Here is a 14978-nt window from a genome sequence, read left to right as displayed (position 1 = left end):
GTCGTTTTTTTTACAAAAATAAATTTATTTTTTATTTTATTTTTTTTTTTTAAATAAAACGCCTTACTATACATGGTCCTTTTTTTTACAAAAATAAAACGCCTTAATAAATAAAACGGTCGGTTTTTTTGTGTGTTTTTTTTAATATAAAACGCCTTACTCTACATGGTCGTTTTTTTTGTGTGTGTTTTTTTTTTTTTTTTTTTTTAAATAAAACGCCTTACTATACATGGTCGTTTTTTTTACAAGAATAAAAGGTTTTTTTTTTTTTTTTTTTTTTTTTTTTTTAAATAAAACGCCTTACTATACATGGTCCTTTTTTTTACAAAAATAAAACGCCTTACTATACATGGTCGTTTTTTTTGTGTTTTTTATTATTTATTTTTTTTAATAAAACGACTTACTATACATGGTGTTTTTTTGTTTTTTTTTAATAAAATAAAAAACGCCTTACTATACATGGTCGTTTTTTTAATCAAATAAAAAACGCCTTACTATACATGGTCGTTTTTTTAATCAAATAAAAAACGCCTTACTATACATGGTCGTTTTTTTAATCAAATAAAAAACGCCTTACTATACATGGTCGTTTTTTAATCAAATAAAAAACGCCTTACTATACATGGTCGTTTTTTTAATCAAATAAAAAACGCCTTACTATACATGGTCGTTTTTTTAATCAAATAAAAAACGCCTTACTATACATGGTCGTTTTTTTAATCAAATAAAAAACGCCTTACTATACATGGTCGTTTTTTTAATCAAATAAAAAACGCCTTACTTTTCATGGTCGTTTTTTTTAATCAAATAAAAAACGCCTTACTATACATGGTCGTTTTTTTAATCAAATAAAAAACGCCTTACTATACATGGTCGTTTTTTTAATCAAATAAAAAACGCCTTACTATACATGGTCGTTTTTTTAATCAAATAAAAAACGCCTTACTATACATGGTCGTTTTTTTAATCAAATAAAAAACGCCTTACTATACATGGTCGTTTTTTTAATCAAATAAAAAACGCCTTACTATACATGGTCGTTTTTTTTGTGTTTTTTTTTTTTTTTTTTTTTTTATAAAACGACTTACTATACATGGTGTTTTTTTGTTTTTTTTTAATAAAATAAAAAACGCCTTACTATACATGGTCGTTTTTTTAATCAAATAAAAAACGCCTTACTATACATGGTCGTTTTTTAATCAAATAAAAAAACGCCTTACTATACATGGTCGTTTTTTTAATCAAATAAAAAACGCCTTACTATACATGGGCGTTTTTTTAATCAAATAAAAAACGCCTTACTATACATGGTTGTTGTTTTTTTAACAAAATAAAAAACGCCTTACTGTACATGGTCGTTTTTTTAATCAAATAAAAAACGCCTTACTATACATGGTCGTTTTTTTTGTGTTTTTTTTTTTTTTTTTTTTTTTATAAAACGACTTACTATACATGGTGTTTTTTTGTTTTTTTTTAATAAAATAAAAAACGCCTTACTATACATGGTCGTTTTTTTAATCAAATAAAAAACGCCTTACTATACATGGTCGTTTTTTAATCAAATAAAAAAACGCCTTACTATACATGGTCGTTTTTTTAATCAAATAAAAAACGCCTTACTATACATGGTTGTTGTTTTTTTAACAAAATAAAAAACGCCTTACTGTACATGGTCGTTTTTTTAATCAAATAAAAAACGCCTTACTATACATGGTCGTTTTTTAAATAAAATAAAAAACGCCTTACTATACATGGTCGTTTTTTTAATCAAATAAAAAACGCCTTACTATACATGATCGGTTTTTTTTGTGTTTTTTTTTTTAATAAAACGCCTTACTATACATGGTCGTTTTTTTTACAAAAATAAAACTTTCTTTTTTCTTTTTTTTTTTTAAATAAAACGACTTACTATACATGGTGTTTTTTTGTTTTTTTTTAATAAAATAAAAAACGCCTTACTATACATGGTCGTTTTTTTAATCAAATAAAAAACGCCTTACTATACATGGTCGTTTTTTAATCAAATAAAAAAACGCCTTACTATACATGGTCGTTTTTTTAATCAAATAAAAAACGCCTTACTATACATGGTTGTTGTTTTTTTAACAAAATAAAAAACGCCTTACTGTACATGGTCGTTTTTTTAATCAAATAAAAAACGCCTTACTATACATGGTCGTTTTTTAAATAAAATAAAAAACGCCTTACTATACATGGTCGTTTTTTTAATCAAATAAAAAACGCCTTACTATACATGATCGGTTTTTTTTGTGTTTTTTTTTTAATAAAACGCCTTACTATACATGGTCGTTTTTTTTACAAAAATAAAACTTTCTTTTTTCTTTTTTTTTTTAAAATAAAACGCCTTACTATACATGGTCGTTTTTTTTACAAAAATAAAACTTTCTTTTTTCTTTTTTTTTTTTAAATAAAACGCCTTACTATACATGGTCCTTTTTTTTACAAAAATAAAACGCCTTACTATACATGGTCGTTTTTTTTTGTGTTTTTTTTTTTTTTTTTTTTTTTTAATATAAAACGCCTTACTCTACATGGTCGTTTTTTTTGTGTGTGTGTTTTTTTTTTTTTTTTTAAATAAAACGCCTTACTATACATGGTCGTTTTTTTACAAAAATAAAACGTTTTTTTTGTTTTTTGTTTTTTGTTTTTTTTTTTTAAATAAAACGCCTTACATGGTCCTTTTTTTTTACAAAAATAAAACACCTTACTATACATGGTCGTTTTTTTTTTTTTTTTTTTTTTTTTTTTTTTTTAATAAAACGACTTACTATACATGGTGTTTTTTTGTTTTTTTTAATAAAATAAAAAACGCCTTACTATACATGGTCGTTTTTTTAATCAAATAAAAAACGCCTTACTATACATGGTCGTTTTTTAATCAAATAAAAAACGCCTTACTATACATGGTCGTTTTTTTAATCAAATAAAAAACGCCTTACTATACATGGTCGTTTTTTTTAATCAAATAAAAAACGCCTTACTATACATGGTCGTTTTTTTAATCAAATAAAAAACGCCTTACTATACATGGTCGTTTTTTTGTGTGTGTGTGTGTGTGTTTTTTTTTAAAATAAAACGCCTTACTATACATGGTGTTTTTTTTTTGTTTTTTTTTTGTTTTTTTAAATAAAACGCCTTACTATACATGGTCGTTTTTTTACAAAAATAAAACGCCTTACTATACATGATCGTTTTTGTTTTTTTGTTTTTTTAATAAAACGCCTTACTATACATGGTCGTTTTTGTGTGTGTGTGTGTGTTTTTTGTTTTTTTAAAATAAAACGCCTTACTATACATGGTCCTTTTTTTTTACAAAAATAAAACACCTTAATAAATAAAACGGTCGTTTTTTTTGTGTTTTTTTTTTAATATAAAACGCCTTACTCTACATGGTCGTTTTTTTTGTGTGTGTTTTTTTTTTTTTTTTTTTTTAAATAAAACGCCTTACTATACATGGTCGTTTTTTTACAAGAATAAAAGGTTTTGTTTTTTTTAAATAAAACGCCTTACTATACATGGTCGTTTTTTTTGTGTTTTTTATTTTTTATTTTTTTTAATAAAACGACTTACTATACATGGTGTTTTTTTGTTTTTTTTTAATAAAATAAAAAACGCCTTACTATACATGGTCGTTTTTTTAATAAAATAAAAAACGCCTTACTATACATGGTCGTTTTTTTAATAAAATAAAAAACGCCTTACTATACATGGTCGTTTTTTTAATCAAATAAAAAACGCCTTACTATACATGGTCGTTTTTTAATCAAATAAAAAACGCCTTACTATACATGGTCGTTTTTTTAATCAAATAAAAAACGCCTTACTATACATGGTCGTTTTTTTTAATCAAATAAAAAACGCCTTACTATACATGGTCGTTTTTTTAATCAAATAAAAAACGCCTTACTATACATGGTCGTTTTTTTAATCAAATAAAAAACGCCTTACTATACATGGTCGTTTTTTTAATCAAATAAAAAACGCCTTACTATACATGGTTGTTGTTTTTTTAACAAAATAAAAAACGCCTTACTGTACATGGTCGTTTTTTTAATCAAATAAAAAACGCCTTACTATACATGGTCGTTTTTTAAATAAAATAAAAAACGCCTTACTATACATGGTCGTTTTTTTAATCAAATAAAAAACGCCTTACTATACATGATCGTTTTTTTTTGTGTTTTTTTTTTAATAAAACGCCTTACTATACATGGTCGTTTTTGTGTGTGTGTGTGTGTTTTTTGTTTTTTTACATAAAACGCCTTACTATACATGGTCGTTTTTTTTTACAAAAATAAAACTTTTTTTTTTCTTTTTTCTTTTTTTTCTTTTTTTTTTTTAAATAAAACGCCTTACTATACATGGTCCTTTTTTTTACAAAAATAAAACGCCTTACTATACATGGTCGTTTTTTTTTTTTTTTTTTTTTTTTTTTTTTTTATATAAAACGCCTTACTCTACATGGTCGTTTTTTTTGTGTGTGTGTGTTTTTTTTTTCTTTTAAATAAAACGCCTTACTATACATGGTCCTTTTTTTTACAAAAATAAAACGCCTTACGCCATGGTCGTTTTTTGTGTGTTTTTTTTTGTGTGTTTTTTTTAATAAAACGCCTTACTATACATGGTGTTTTGTTTTGTTTTTTTTACATAAAACGCCTTACTATACATGGTCGTTTTTTTTACAAAAATAAAACGTTGTTTTTTTTTTTTTTTTTTTTTTTTTTTTTAATAAAACGTCTTACTATACATGGTCATTTTTTTGTGTGTGTGTGTGGTTTTCTTTTTTAAATAAAACGCCTTACTATACATGGTGTTTTTTTTACAAAAATAAAACGCCTTACGCCATGGTCGTTTTTTTTTTTTTTGTTTTTTTGTGTTTTTTTTAATAAAACGCCTTACTATACATGGTGTTTTTTTTTTTTTTTTTTTTTTTTTTTTAAATAAAACGCCTTACTATACATGGTCGTTGTTTTTTTTGCGTGTTTTTTTTTTTAATATATATATATAAAACGCCTTACTATACATGGTCGTTTTTTTTGTGTGTGTTTTTTTTTTTTTTTTTTAAATAAAACGCCTTACTATACATGGTCGTTTTTTTACAAAAATAAAACGTTTTTTTGTTTTTTTTGTTTGTTTTTTTTTTTTAAATAAAACGCCTTACATGGTCCTTTTTTTTACAAAAATAAAACGCCTTACTATACATGGTCGTTTTTTTTGTGTTTTTTTTTTTTTTTTTTTTTAATAAAACGACTTACTATACATGGTGTTTTTTTGTTTTTTTTAATAAAATAAAAAACGCCTTACTATACATGGTCGTTTTTTTAATAAAATAAAAAACGCCTTACTATACATGGTCGTTTTTTTAATCAAATAAAAAACGCCTTACTATACATGATCGTTTTTTTTTGTGTTTTTTTTTTAATAAAACGCCTTACTATACATGGTCGTTTTTGTGTGTGTGTGTGTGTTTTTTGTTTTTTTACATAAAACGCCTTACTATACATGGTCGTTTTTTTTACAAAAATAAAACGTTGTTTTTTTTTGTTTTTGTTTTTGTTTTTTTTTTAATAAAACGCCTTACTATACATGGTCGTTTTTGTGTGTGTGTGTGTGTGTGTTTTTTTACAAAAATAAAACGCCTTACTATACATGGTCGTTTTTTTTTTTTTTTTTTTTTTTTTTTTTTAATAAAACGACTTACTATACATGGTCGTTTTTTTAATAAAATAAAAAACGCCTAACTATACATGGTTGTTTTTTTAATAAAATAAAAAACGCCTTACTATACATGGTCGTTTTTTTAATCAAATAAAAAACGCCTTACTATACATGGTCGTTTTTTTAATCAAATAAAAAACGCCTTACTATACATGGTCGTTTTTTAATCAAATAAAAAACGCCTTACTATACATGGTCGTTTTTTTAATCAAATAAAAAACGCCTTACTATACATGGTCGTTTTTTTTAATCAAATAAAAAACGCCTTACTATACATGGTCGTTTTTTTAATCAAATAAAAAACGCCTTACTATACATGGTCGTTTTTTTAATCAAATAAAAAACGCCTTACTATACATGGTCGTTTTTTTAATCAAATAAAAAACGCCTTACTATACATGGTCGTTTTTTTAATCAAATAAAAAACGCCTTACTATACATGGTTGTTGTTTTTTTAACAAAATAAAAAACGCCTTACTATACATGATCGTTTTTTTTTGTGTTTTTTTTTAAATAAAACGCCTTACTATACATGGTCGTTTTTGTGTGTGTGTGTGTGTTTTTTGTTTTTTTACATAAAACGCCTTACTATACATGGTCGTTTTTTTTACAAAAATAAAACTTTTTTTTTTTCTTTTTTTTTTTTTTCTTTTTTTTTTTTAAATAAAACGCCTTACTATACATGGTCCTTTTTTTTTACAAAAATAAAACGCCTTACTATACATGGTCGTTTTTTTTGTGTTTTTTTTTTTTTTTTTTTTTTTTAATATAAAACGCCTTACTCTACATGGGCGTTTTTTTGTGTGTGTTTTTTTTTTTTTTTTTTTTTTTTAATATAAAACGCCTTACTCTACATGGTCGTTTTTTTTGTGTGTTTTTTTTAATAAAACGCCTTACTATACATGGTGTTTTTTGTTTTTTTTTACATAAAACGCCTTACTATACATGGTCGTTTTTTTTACAAAAATAAAACTTTTTTTTTTCTTTTTTCTTTTTTTTCTTTTTTTTTTTAAATAAAACGCCTTACTATACATGGTCCTTTTTTTTACAAAAATAAAACGCCTTACTATACATGGTCGTTTTTTTTTTTTTTTTTTTTTTTTTTTTTTTTATATAAAACGCCTTACTCTACATGGTCGTTTTTTTTGTGTGTGTGTGTTTTTTTTTTCTTTTAAATAAAACGCCTTACTATACATGGTCCTTTTTTTTACAAAAATAAAACGCCTTACGCCATGGTCGTTTTTTGTGTGTTTTTTTTTGTGTGTTTTTTTTAATAAAACGCCTTACTATACATGGTGTTTTGTTTTGTTTTTTTTACATAAAACGCCTTACTATACATGGTCGTTTTTTTTACAAAAATAAAACGTTGTTTTTTTTTTTTTTTTTTTTTTTTTTTTTTAATAAAACGTCTTACTATACATGGTCATTTTTTTGTGTGTGTGTGTGGTTTTCTTTTTTAAATAAAACGCCTTACTATACATGGTGTTTTTTTTACAAAAATAAAACGCCTTACGCCATGGTCGTTTTTTTTTTTTTTGTTTTTTTGTGTTTTTTTTAATAAAACGCCTTACTATACATGGTGTTTTTTTTTTTTTTTTTTTTTTTTTTTTAAATAAAACGCCTTACTATACATGGTCGTTGTTTTTTTTGCGTGTTTTTTTTTTTAATATATATATATAAAACGCCTTACTATACATGGTCGTTTTTTTTGTGTGTGTTTTTTTTTTTTTTTTTTAAATAAAACGCCTTACTATACATGGTCGTTTTTTTACAAAAATAAAACGTTTTTTTGTTTTTTTTGTTTGTTTTTTTTTTTTAAATAAAACGCCTTACATGGTCCTTTTTTTTACAAAAATAAAACGCCTTACTATACATGGTCGTTTTTTTTGTGTTTTTTTTTTTTTTTTTTTTAATAAAACGACTTACTATACATGGTGTTTTTTTGTTTTTTTTAATAAAATAAAAAACGCCTTACTATACATGGTCGTTTTTTTAATAAAATAAAAAACGCCTTACTATACATGGTCGTTTTTTTAATCAAATAAAAAACGCCTTACTATACATGATCGTTTTTTTTTGTGTTTTTTTTTTAATAAAACGCCTTACTATACATGGTCGTTTTTGTGTGTGTGTGTGTGTTTTTTGTTTTTTTACATAAAACGCCTTACTATACATGGTCGTTTTTTTTACAAAAATAAAACGTTGTTTTTTTTTGTTTTTGTTTTTGTTTTTTTTTTAATAAAACGCCTTACTATACATGGTCGTTTTTGTGTGTGTGTGTGTGTGTGTTTTTTTACAAAAATAAAACGCCTTACTATACATGGTCGTTTTTTTTTTTTTTTTTTTTTTTTTTTTTTAATAAAACGACTTACTATACATGGTCGTTTTTTTAATAAAATAAAAAACGCCTAACTATACATGGTTGTTTTTTTAATAAAATAAAAAACGCCTTACTATACATGGTCGTTTTTTTAATCAAATAAAAAACGCCTTACTATACATGGTCGTTTTTTTAATCAAATAAAAAACGCCTTACTATACATGGTCGTTTTTTAATCAAATAAAAAACGCCTTACTATACATGGTCGTTTTTTTAATCAAATAAAAAACGCCTTACTATACATGGTCGTTTTTTTTAATCAAATAAAAAACGCCTTACTATACATGGTCGTTTTTTTAATCAAATAAAAAACGCCTTACTATACATGGTCGTTTTTTTAATCAAATAAAAAACGCCTTACTATACATGGTCGTTTTTTTAATCAAATAAAAAACGCCTTACTATACATGGTCGTTTTTTTAATCAAATAAAAAACGCCTTACTATACATGGTTGTTGTTTTTTTAACAAAATAAAAAACGCCTTACTATACATGATCGTTTTTTTTTGTGTTTTTTTTTAAATAAAACGCCTTACTATACATGGTCGTTTTTGTGTGTGTGTGTGTGTTTTTTGTTTTTTTACATAAAACGCCTTACTATACATGGTCGTTTTTTTTACAAAAATAAAACTTTTTTTTTTTCTTTTTTTTTTTTTTTCTTTTTTTTTTTAAAATAAAACGCCTTACTATACATGGTCCTTTTTTTTTACAAAAATAAAACGCCTTACTATACATGGTCGTTTTTTTTGTGTTTTTTTTTTTTTTTTTTTTTTTTTAATATAAAACGCCTTACTCTACATGGGCGTTTTTTTTGTGTGTGTTTTTTTTTTTTTTTTTTTTTTTTAATATAAAACGCCTTACTCTACATGGTCGTTTTTTTTGTGTGTGTTTTTTTTTTTTCTTTTAAATAAAACGCCTTACTATACATGGTCGTTTTTTAACAAAAATAAAACGTTTTTTTTTTTTTTTTTTTTTTTTTTAAATAAAACGCCTTACTATACATGGTCCTTTTTTTTACAAAAATAAAACGCCTTACGCCATGGTCGTTTTTTTGTGTTTTTTTTTGTGTTTTTTTTAATAAAACGCCTTACTATACATGGTGTTTTTTTTTTTTTTTTTTACATAAAACGCCTTACTATACATGGTCGTTTTTTTTACAAAAATAAAACGTTTTTTTTTTTTTTTTTTTTTTTTTTTTTTTTAATAAAACGTCTTACTATACATGGTCGTTTTTTTGTGTGTGTGTGTGGTTTTCTTTTTTAAATAAAACGCCTTACTATACATGGTCCTTTTTTTTACAAAAATAAAACGCCTTACGCCATGGTCGTTTTTTTTGTGTGTTTTTTTTAATAAAACGCCTTACTATACATGGTGTTTTTTGTTTTTTTTTACATAAAACGCCTTACTATACATGGTCGTTTTTTTTACAAAAATAAAACGTTTTTTTTTTTGTTTTTTTTTGTTTTTTAAATAAAACGCCTTACTATACATGGTCGTTGTTTTTTTTGCGTGTTTTTTTTTTAAATATATATATATAAAACGCCTTACTATACATGGTCGTTTTTTTACAAAAATAAAACGCCTTACTATACATGGTCGTTTTTTTTGTGTGTGTTTTTTTTTTTTTTTTTTAAATAAAACGCCTTACTCTACATGGTCGTTTTTTTTTTTTTTTTTTTTGTTTTTTTTTTAATAAAACGCCTTACTATACATGGTCGTTTTTTTTTGTTTTTGTGTTTTTTTTTTGCTTTTTTTTTAAAAAAAAAAAACGCCATACTATACATGGTCGTTTAAAAAAAAAACAAAAAAAACCCGCCTTACTATACATGGTCGTTTTTTTTTTTTTTTAAATGCCATACATGGTCGTTTGAGAAAAAAAAAAACGCCTTACTATACATGGTCGTTTAAAAAAAAAAAAAAAAAAAAAAAACGCCTTACTATACATGGTCGTTTAAAAAATTTTTTTTTTTTTAAACCGCCTTACGATACATGGTCGTTTAAAAAAAAAAAAAAAACGCCTTTGTATACATGGTCGTTTAAAAAAATCAAAAAACAAATAAAACGCCTTACTATACATGGTCGTTTTTTTTTGTTTGTTTTTTTTAAAACGCCATACTATACATGGTCGTTTAAAAAAAAACAAAAAAAACGCCTTACTATACATGGTCGTTTTTTTTGGGGGGGGGGGTTTTAAACGCCATACTATACATGGTCGTTTAAAAAAACAAACAAACAAAAACGCCTTACTATACATGGCCGTTTAAAAAAAAAATGGTAGTTTATTTTTATAGTCTTTGGTGTGACCGAGCCAGGGGATTGAACCCACGACCTCCCAGTCTCAGGGTGGACACTCTACCACTTGACCACTGAGCTGGTCGTTGAAACAACAACAAAAACGCCTGACTATACATGGTCGGTTTAAAAAAAAAAAAAAAAAAAAAAAAAAAAAAAAACGCCATACTATAAATGGTCGTTTTAAAAAAAACAAAAAACAAAAACAAAAAAAAACGCCTTACTATACGTGGTCGTTTTTTTTTGTTTTGTTTTTTAAAACGCCATACTATACATGGTCGTTTTTTTTTTTTTTGTTTTTTTTAAACGCCTTAGTATGCATGGTCGTTTTAAAAAAAGAACAAAAAACAAAAAACAAAAAAAACGCCTTACTATACGTGGTCGTTTTTTTTTGTTTTGTTTTTTAAAACGCCATACTATACATGGTCGTTTAAAAAAAAAATGTTAGTTTATTTTTATAGTCTTTGGTGTGACCGAGCCAGGGGATTGCACCCACGACCTCCCAGTCTCAGGGTGGACACTCTATCACTTGACCACTGAGCTGGTCTTTGAAACAACAACAAAAACGCCTGACTATACATGGTCGGTTTAAAAAAAAAAAAAAAAAAAAAACAAACAAAAAAAAAAAAAACGCCATACTATACATGGTCGTTTAAAAAAAAAAAACAAAAAAAAAACGCCTTAGTATACATGGTCGTTTTTTTTTTTTAAATTGCCATACTATACATGGTCGTTAGGAAGAAAAAAAAAATCACCTTAGTCAACATGGTCGTTTTTTTTTTTGTTTTTTTTAAAACCGCCATACTATAAAAATCAATTACTTTTATAGTCTTCGGTGTGACCCGGCCAGGGGATTGAACCCACGACCTCCCAGTCTCAAGGTGGACACTCTACCACTAGACTACTGAGCTGGTCTTTGACAAAACAAAAAAACAAAAAAAAACTCCTGACGATACATGGTCGGTTTTTAAAAAAAAACAAAAAAAACAAAACAAAAAACGCCATACTATACATGGTCGTTTGAGAAAAAAAAAACTGCTTACTATATCCATGGTCGTTTATTTTAATAGTCTCTGGTGTGACCCGGCCAGGGGATTGAACCCACGACCTCCCAGTCTCAGGGTGGACACTCTACCACTAGACTACTGAGCTGGTCTTTGACAAAACAAAAAAACAAAAAAAAACGCCTGACGATACATGGTCGGTTTAAAAAAAAAAAAAAAAAAACAAAAAAAAAAAAAACGCCATACTATAAATAGTCGTTTAAAAAAACAAACAACAACAAAAAACAAACAACAACAACAAACAAACGCCTTACTATACATGATCGTTTAAAACAAACAAAAAAAAAACGCCTTACTATACATGATCGTTAAAAAAAAAACAAAAAAAACGCCTTACTATACATGGTCGTTTGAAAAAAAAAAAAAAAAGAAAACGCCTTAGTATACATGGTCGTTTTTTTTTTAAACGCCATACTATACATGGTCGTTTAAAACAAACAAACAAACAAACAAAAAAAACATGGTCGTTTTAAAAAAAAAAAAGCCTTACTATACATGGTCGCTTGGGGAAATTTTTTAAAAAAAAACAAAAAAAACGCCTGACGATACATGGTCGGTTTAAAAAAAAAACAAAAAAAAAAAAAAAAAAAAACGCCATACTATAAATAGTCGTTTAAAAAAACAAACAACAACAAAAAACAAACAACAACAACAAACAAACGCCTTACTATACATGATCGTTTAAAAAAAAACAAAAAAAAAACGCCTTACTATACATGATCGTTAAAACCCCCCCCAAAAAAACGCCTTACTATACATGGTCGTTTGAAAAAAAAAAAAAAAAAGAAAACGCCTTAGTATACATGGTCGTTTTTTTTTTTGTTTTTTTTTTAAACGCCATACTATACATGGTCGTTTAAAACAAACAAACAAACAAACAAAAAAAACATGGTCGTTTTTAAAAAAAAAATGCCTTACTATACATGGTCGCTTGGGGAAAAAAATAAAAAAAAACAAAACAAAAAAAACGCCTTAGTATACATGGTCATTAAAAAAAACAAAAAAAAAACGCCTGACTATACATGATCGCTGCTCGGGCCCTAACAAAGACATGTCTTAAAAGACACAGGATCTCCAGCTTCAAAGCAAAATTGACCTCAATCTTTCATGCTTTTATAATTCAGCCCCTTAATTCAATTTTAATTAGCAGCGTGACATGTTGAGTAGACCCACAAAAAAGGAGGCCAAATAGACACCGGAAGGTGGCCATTTTGATTGGAAGCAGCCATTTTTGGGTCATTTGGGCAATTTTCAGCACTCCTATTTTGCATGTGGGTTGAACGTGGCTGCAAAGTTTGATGAGTCGATGCTCGCATCCTGGCGCTCCAAATGGACTCGCTCACTAGCGCCTGCTCAGTGTAAACAAACATTAATGACTGATAAATGAGGCGGGGGGTTTTGGAGCCTCGGCTTACTCTCTTGAGTCTATCGCGCACGCGCACACAGCTCGGCACTTGCCGCACCTCTATGGGAAAGGCCCTCGTAACCTTCACCTCCCCATTCAGCCAGCAGCTTGTGATTATCACGGCGGTGCACATGCTCACACAAAGATGCTCGCTCACTCTACTACACACACACACACAATTACCATTAACATCAGTACCTTTTTTTTTTTGTAATGGATGTGTTTGTGGCCCTGCTAACGGGAGAGAAGGCGCGAGCAAGAGTTGATGTTATAAATCACTGCATACCCCCCCCCTCACACACGTGTTTTCCCTCCCTCCAACTCTGTTTACCGCCCGGGGAGGCAGGGAGCAATAGAGGGGGGAAATCCTATTAGCCAATGAGCGGCGCGTCATTCATTACCACAACCCCATCATGCTTGTGCACATACGACACGCACATACGCTTTTGATTAGCTGGGACACTTCATTAGATACACCTGAACACTGACACGCCTTCTAACATTTCAAACTTACATTTTCTAAAAAAAAATAAAAAAAATAAAAAATATCGCATAATGCACATTTACAAGCACGGCGAAGACTCGCCACAATTTCCACTTCATGACGCAGGCAAAAATTCAGCTCCTCCCCCGACGTACAAAGACACTTTCTCAAGTTGAGATGGATGACGTCAACACTTCACTGAAACCAATTCCTTCCTAAGTAGGTCTTTCTTGACCTTTCTTGTGGCATCTCAGAGCATTAGCGAACGTTAGCCATTGGGTTCGAAAGTTGTGGGGGATTTAAAGTCCCCCCACATAGAAATGAGTGGCTTGGATGCAGTACCACATGTCCCCAGCAGATGGCGCACTCACGGGGAAGGTGACATTTCCGGTTAGGGTATCTGGGTATCGGCTCGTTTGTAATTGTTCAAAAATGTGATAAAAGAAGAAGCGTTGTCGTTATAAGACGCTCATAATTAAAGCCGCCAAGGAAATATAGTTGAGAACCCGTGTGGGTGGTCAAGCAAAGTCGTTGTGGTGGAAGTTTCGAGGAGAAGCAACTGAGATACGATGCAATACTGCCCTCCTGTGGATGACTGGAGTAACTACATTCAGGCTGGGAAAAGGATTGACTTGTTCGTGTTGAATAACACGAAACAAAAACCATCAAACAACTGCTACTTTTCCAGTCACTGTACTGCATTTGGATGTTTCCCCACTCTGCGTCGTATCAGCTGAAGGTGACATCGCCGAAGGTTTATCTGAGGCGCGAGAAATGCGCGACACACATTTCGGCGTTGACCGTATCGCAGTGTTCGCGCACGCGCAAATGCGTGCGCGGCTGAGGCAAGCAGGCGGATCAGCCGCTCGTTTTTATCGGCCACCTCTTCAAGGTTGACGAGAAAGATGGAGGCCGCGAGAGGTTGGAGTGAAAGGGGGGGTGCATCAGATGATAAGAAGAAGACTTTGACTGTTCAAGAACGTTCATTTAGGACACTCTGACAAACAAACCAAAAACAAATTTCACTGTATTTGTTCTGCTTGTTTGTGTTGCTGCTTGTTGTGTATTTACTTTAAATGTTAATAATAATTGCTTATTTTTTTGTTAGCCTGCCAATGGCGTTGTGGACTTCTATTATCATAATACTTTGGTTTGACTCCCCATGTATCCCAGTTTGAATTTGAACTTTAAACATTATTATTATTTTTTTTTAAAGGCAATCCGTCCTTCCAGTATCAATCACATGATCAGATGATCATCAATTGATAGGCCTGAGATGGATGAAAGGAGAAAAAGGCCTGATTGATTTTTGGTTTACCTGCATATATGGACTTATTATTGTGTTTTCATTTTTTTTTTTTTACATTGAATTCTCAGAGACTTTGATTTGTTTTTAAACCAAATTCTTTTTTGCCCCGTTTATTTTTGAATGGCATTTCTATTTTGAAATTAGTCTTCCATACTGATTTTTTTCTTACATGTTCAAAAATTTTAAACTAACATTTTTTTCACGCTGAATTTTTCAATGTTTTGTTTTTTGTTTTTTTTAAGTTTTACATTACAAAAACATTCTGATAGGTTACAAAAAAAAATATCTGTTTAAAAATTAATTCA

Source organism: Festucalex cinctus, chromosome 15 (genome assembly GCF_051991245.1).
Source record: "Festucalex cinctus isolate MCC-2025b chromosome 15, RoL_Fcin_1.0, whole genome shotgun sequence".
In the NCBI taxonomy this organism is placed as follows: Eukaryota; Metazoa; Chordata; class Actinopteri; order Syngnathiformes; family Syngnathidae; genus Festucalex; species Festucalex cinctus.
This window is presented reverse-complemented; position numbering follows the sequence as displayed.